We start from the raw sequence: 6,354 nt of genomic DNA, 5'->3' as shown, positions 1-6,354 counted from the left end.
GATGAGCCTTCAACGGATGCTCCTTTTCTTCCTTCAACGGATAACTTTCATCATCCGTTGATTCCACATCCGTTGACAATCCATCAATTAATTCTAACTCCTTTTTGTTTTTCTTCCAGGCATCCTCACAGAATGATTCAATTCCCTGAACCTTTGCAATCTTAACACTAACATCCCTAGATGTTTTCCAGGCCTTGATTACCTCTTGCTCACTTTCTAACTGTGTAGAAAGAATTTCTACTTTCTTAACAGCTTCTGCTAGTTCACTCTCAACAGTCAAGCATTTAAGTTTCATCTTTTCAAGCTCAATTACCTGATCCTCTAACACAACATTCCTATCACTTAAAAACACATTATTCTCCTTGATCCTAGTGTTTTCTTTTTCTAGTGATTTAAGGGAAACACGCAAATGATATAATTCATTGGTCATATCATTTATGGATTCATTGCATTCATGTTTAGAAAGCTGAGAGAGATCAGTAGTAATTACCTGGTTGCTTGATGAACTAGTTTCATTTTCATCAGAATTAGCCATCAGGGCTAGGTTGACATATTCCACATCATCATCTTCATTTACCCCATCTGCTGCCCAATCATCTTGAGTGAGAAAAGCTCTTTCCTTTTGTTTGAGCAAATCAAAATACTTCTTTTTGTAATCAACTTGCTCAAATTTCTTTTTCTCAGAATTTGGCTTCCTACACTCACTTGCAAAGTGTCCACTAATGCCACAGTTGTAACATTTGAACTTTGATTTGTCCACCATGTTTTTGTTTGGCTTAGTGAACTTTGTGTTTTTCCTGAACTTCATTTTTCCTCCTAGACAGAAAGGCCAAATGTTCTTCAATATCATCAGATTCATCCTGACTGGAATTTTCTTCTTCCTCAGCAACTTGCTCTTTACCCTTGCTTGATTCTGATTTGCTTGTGCCAATTTTGAGACTTGGCATTGTCTTCTCCTCATTCCTGGCTTCCATCTTCTCACTGTCAGCTACAAGAGCAACTGTTCCTCCTTTTCTCTTTCCCTTTTCCAACAGCTCATCCTGCTCCATTTCAAGTTCATAAGTCTTCAGAATTCCATATAATCTTTCAAGTGTGAAGTTCTTATAATCTTGAGAATTTCTCAAAGAGACAGTCATGGGCTTCCACTCCTTTGGCAGAGACCTAAGAAATTTTAAGTTGGAATCCTTGACTTGGTACACTCTACCATACAGCTTCAATCCATTCAACAGTTTCTGAAACCTGTTGAAGGTATCATTTAATGATTCACCTTCTTTAAAGTGAAAATATTCATACTGTTGAATAAGAAGCTGCATCTTGTTCTCTCTGACCTGCTCAGTACCTTCACAGATGATTTGTACAGTATCCCAAACTTCCTTTGCAGTTTGGCTATTGATGACATTGTCAAACATATCTTGATCTAAGCCATTAAACAAAATGTTCATGGCTCTCTTATCCTTGCGGATTTCTTCCATGTCTTCAATAGTCCATTCTGCTTTTGGCTTGGGAATGGACTGTCCAACAGCAACTGTTGCAGTAGCAGCTGTGGCTACTTTGTGAGGGATGTGAGGACCATTTTCAATACAGTTGATGTAGCTTTCATCTTGAGAAAGAAGATGTAAATGCATCTTCACTTTCCAGTGATGATAATTATCTTTTTCCAGGACTGGGATCTTTACACCAATATCCTTCCTATTCATGATGTTAGCAGGAGGATTCTTCTGTGCACTCATGATGTTAGCAGAATAGATCTTTAAACTCTTTGTATGTTAAGAGCTTGCTCTGATACCAATTGTTATTCCCAGTGGACTAACAATGAGATTTATAAAAGGGGGGTTGAATGTAAATCTCAAAACTTTTTCAAGTTTTGAGCAGTTTCTAAGGCTAAGTGTTTGAGTGATCAAATGTGTATGAATTGCTTGAAGCCGATGCAGACAGATATATATTCAAACACAAATATAATGAGAACAAAGAACTTATAAACTTTTCTGGTGGATTTGTTGTTCCACCAGAGATGTGTTATTTCAGAAAATCTGTGATTCAAAGAATTAAATCACAGCTGCTTCCTAGTACAAACTAGATGATTTTCTCTTTTGATATTTCTAAATAGCTCAGGAAAATTCATATCTAATTACTAGCTGCTACTTGGTTTATATATCACCAAGTTTACAAGTGAAGACAAACTGTAAAATACAATTGAAAAGATTCTTCACATGTTTCTTCTTCATTTCTCTATCCAATGCAATCTAGGATAATCTATAAATCTTTGAATACTTCCTTGTTTGCATCAAAATGGAAATGCTGCATTTTCTTGATTCCTTCTAGAGGCTTCCACATTCCAGTATGTCTCTGTCAACCCATGTGCCTCTGTCAGCTTGTGAATTGTCACTATCAACTGCTAATGAACTAAGCATCCGTTGAAGCTTTCATCCGTTGATGCCTTATCCGTTGAGGCTTTATCCATTGAAGCTTTATCCGTTGATGCATTATCAGTTGAAGTCTTTATCCGTTGAAGCACTTATCCGTTGATGGATATTATCCGTTGAAGCATTTATCCGTTGAAGCTTTGTTTCTTATCCGTTGAAGGTCTTCACAATATCCGTTGACACTTCTTCACTTATACAAAACTACAAAGCATGAAATATTTACAATTAGCCCTCCTATTTGTACATCCATTAGTAGTCAACATGACTGATTATTTCCTAACAACATCTAAGAATTACATCTTGAAACCAGAGAGTAAAATGTGCTACAATGCTAAACTTATTGCTAAGTAAAGCTACTCCTTCAACGGATAGCCAAGATGGTCTTATCCGTTGAGGCTACAAACACTAGATTTCTACTTAAGTGTTTTGCTTAACTTATCATCAAACTAATACACATATTCCTAACAGTACTTCGGGGTCGGGAAATGGTATCCTCTCCCCCGATCCCCGAATTTTATATCTATCCCCGAACTCGTCCCGAACCGCGAACGGAATTTCTTTTCCTCCCCGATCCCCGCCCCGAACGGGGATCTTCGCGGGGATTTGGGGAATTTGTTTTATTATTTAGAAAATAATTATAGAAAATTATATATTGTATTTCTAGAATTCTGCGAATAGACATCGGTTGCTCAGACGACCGATGTTAAAGTTCTTTTAGACATCGATTATTTTTAAAACGATGTTACTGCGTGTATTAGACATCAGTCGATAAAATAACCATTGTCGATAGTAATTTTAAAAAATAAAAATACGTGAATTAGATATCGGTTTATAGAATAACCGTTGTCAAATTTTTTTAGACATCGGTTTGAAACTACCACCGTTGTTAATGATTAATTTCCAAAAAAACACGCATATACTTCCCCCCATTATTTTTCAAATGTTTCCCCCTTAATAACAAATAATTCCCCCGTTTATTTCCCAATTATTTCCCCATCACTAAGATCTATTATCCTCTTTCTCAGCTCTCTTCCTCTCTCTCTCTCACTCTCATTTTCTCATATCTCTCTCTGTCTTTCTCGTTCTCTCTCATCTCTCTCTCGCTCTCTCTCTCTCTCTCTCTTTCTTGTTCTCTCTCATCTCCCTATCTCTCTAACCATATTTTCAAAGTTAAAGCCCTACTTTATATGACCATCTCACATTACAAGTAATTAGGGTTCCAATTAAACCCTAAATTGTAGATCTTTAATTAATCAAACTCCTACTGTGAGAAACCCTAATTTCTCGACCTAGCTTGGACTAGTTTGTTCAATTCGGTTTTGTTTTCTTTTTTAAGATTGGGTTTTTCGTGTTCTTATTTTTTATTGTTTTTTTCAACATGTTTTGAAACATCATTACCCATCTCAAATATTCTAGACTCAGGGTATGTTCTTTTCCCTTAAAGCAAATATCAGTATTCATGAGTTACTCTTCCTATTTGTGAATCTATATGTTTACAAAGTTTTAAAAGGGTTTAAATGCTCTTGCTTAATTACAAGTATTTTTATATTATTTTTGTTCTTGACACATGCGATTATACATCTTTGATTTTGTTAATATTAATATTCTTTAATATTAATATTTCTTTGTTGTTTGTTTTTGCTTTATAGATATTTTTATTCAATGATTCTGAGTTTGTTTATTGCTTTTTATTTTGAGGTTTTATAAGTTGGGGAAAGCCCCTCTATCTGATCATTTCAAGTTTATTATTATTTTTCAATTCGGGTTCTAAAGGCGGCGGAAAAGCCGTTTATTAGTACTGAAATTTAAAATTGTTCAATGTGAGTTGATAAATTGTAGTACATATATGATGGACAGTTACCCAAACATACAAATACATTATGTCACTCTATTTCTTCCATATGAAGATGTTGTGCCTATTGTAGAATTATTTTTTATTGGCAGTTACTGATTATATACATTAATTATATGATGCCACTCATCAGTAAGTTGTATTCTGTTTCAGTGACTAGTGCAGAAAGTGGTATGAGGGCACTTGAGTATTTGAGCTTAAGAGATGATCAAGACAACACTTTGAATAACAATGTAAGTGAAACTCCTTTTACGGGAGTTGTGAATATCCGATTTGTTTGTCAATGAGTATCTTTATTCAAATGGTACTATGGTTGTCTGTTTCTTGACTACTTAATGTAGAATATTAGATGTCATATTATCCTTGGAATTGCGTAACCAAAATGTCATTATTCTGAAAATGTTTCTTACTGATTAATAATTCTTATTGATACAGGGTTCAAAGGGTTCAAATATTTCTTTGGGGAAAGTTGGACCTCCATGTTCAGATGACTTGGTAAACTTTTTAAAACTTGGAAAATGCTAATTTGAATTAGAGTATTGGATGTGCTTGCTTAAAAATACTCGATTTTGTTATTAGTTTTGGTTGAATTATGTGTATATAGTTTGTTAATAAGGTGCAAGCTTTTGTGCGAACTATGATTGAATTGTAGATATTGGGCTCTCTTGAGTGATTAATTGTTCATGTATTTAACTACATGATATTTGCCTGAGAATCTACTTGTTTTTCCGATATTGTCTTATTATCTCGTTGATGGCGTATTTAGTAATCTAAATTTTGGCACGAACTACTAGACTGGTGCTTCTCCTGCTCATTATTACAGGGGTAGAGGAACCACGATGTTTCTATGTTAGGTGGATACTAGGCTCTATGAGGGACATATGTTCTTTTATTCTTTTTACTTCACTATTTTCTTTTATATGGGTATTTAGTTTGATTATTGGAGGCTTATCTAGCTAATTTGAAGCAAAATTAGTGACATTTTATCAGTTGTTTTTTTTTCCTTCCAAAAATAACCAAGATTTGCAAGTATGTTAAACATTTTATTTTATCTAGATGATGATGTATTTGGTAATCTGAATATTGGCATGGACTTGCTAGACTGGTTTTCCTGTTTCTAATTATAGTGGTAGGCAACCATGTTCTTGTGTTGTTTAATTTTAATTTTCAATTACGTGATAATTTAGGTGTTTAATCATATAAGGCCTCTCTGCTAGTTTTAGCGGACATTAGTAACTTATATGTTACCTTCTTTTGGGTAACGGAGCTTTGCAGGATGTTTTACTCTTATTTAACATGTAAACTACAGGAGGATACTCGCATACCCTCTATGAGTTGGTTTATGGAGTTGACATGAAAAAGATCCGTTGGTTTGGCATACTTCAGGTAATATATTCATTTACAGAATCCACTTGATAAGCATATTGGAATTTATCTTCAATTTCCATACAACACCACGGCTTTTATTCGATGCTTTAATTAATTCTATGTTGCTAAGCCAATTTTATGTTATATTCTATAAAATTAAGTAGAGAATAGTATTTGCGTACAAGGTTATAGCTCTCATAGAAGCCCTAACTGTCAAGCTCAGACCTACAGTCCTGAATCAGGTCATTTGGCTATTTTTAATGCATACCAATGGCAATGGTAAGCAGTAGAAATATTACTTTTTTATATAAATTTAAACTCTGCCAGAAGAAAGCTTACTTTACATGTACACAATTTCATTATACCAGGCTTGGTGGTCTTGTAGCATTTCTTGTTTACATGGTCATGACATATACTTTGTATGTGCCAGATTGGAGTTTTAATGGACCTGGAAGTAAAGTCACGGTAATGCAGAGACAACTATATCTGTGAAGATATGGCAACTTACTCAACTAGCTCCTTTTTTTCTTTGCCCTTAATTTTAACAGTCTAACACTAATTGCATTTTATTCTTAAGGTAAAATGTGGTATGAGGGGTCATTTAGGACCAGCATGCAACATTTGGTTATGTTGAAAGTCAAGTCTCGAGAATTAATCATATCTACACCGGGCCTGCTTGGATACGTTTAAAGGTAGGTGCTAATATACAAT

At 34.7% G+C, this 6,354-nt stretch overlaps 1 long non-coding RNA gene across 1 annotated transcript; it reads left to right on the top strand.

Annotated features, from left to right (window-relative positions):
• Positions 1 to 3,550: 3,550 nt before the first annotated feature.
• LOC141710858 (uncharacterized) lies at positions 3,551 to 5,914 on the top strand. Its single transcript, XR_012571097.1, has 4 exons — positions 3,551 to 3,846; positions 4,429 to 4,508; positions 4,711 to 4,770; positions 5,585 to 5,914. It is a non-coding gene; the product is annotated as an uncharacterized LOC141710858 (long non-coding RNA).
• The last annotated feature ends 440 nt before the right edge of the window (positions 5,915 to 6,354 follow it).

The sequence above is a fragment of the Apium graveolens genome, chromosome 3, assembly GCF_009905375.1.
Source record: "Apium graveolens cultivar Ventura chromosome 3, ASM990537v1, whole genome shotgun sequence".
Taxonomy (NCBI): domain Eukaryota; kingdom Viridiplantae; phylum Streptophyta; class Magnoliopsida; order Apiales; family Apiaceae; genus Apium; species Apium graveolens.
Note: the sequence above shows the minus strand (reverse complement) of the source record. Positions and strands in the feature narration are given on the sequence as shown.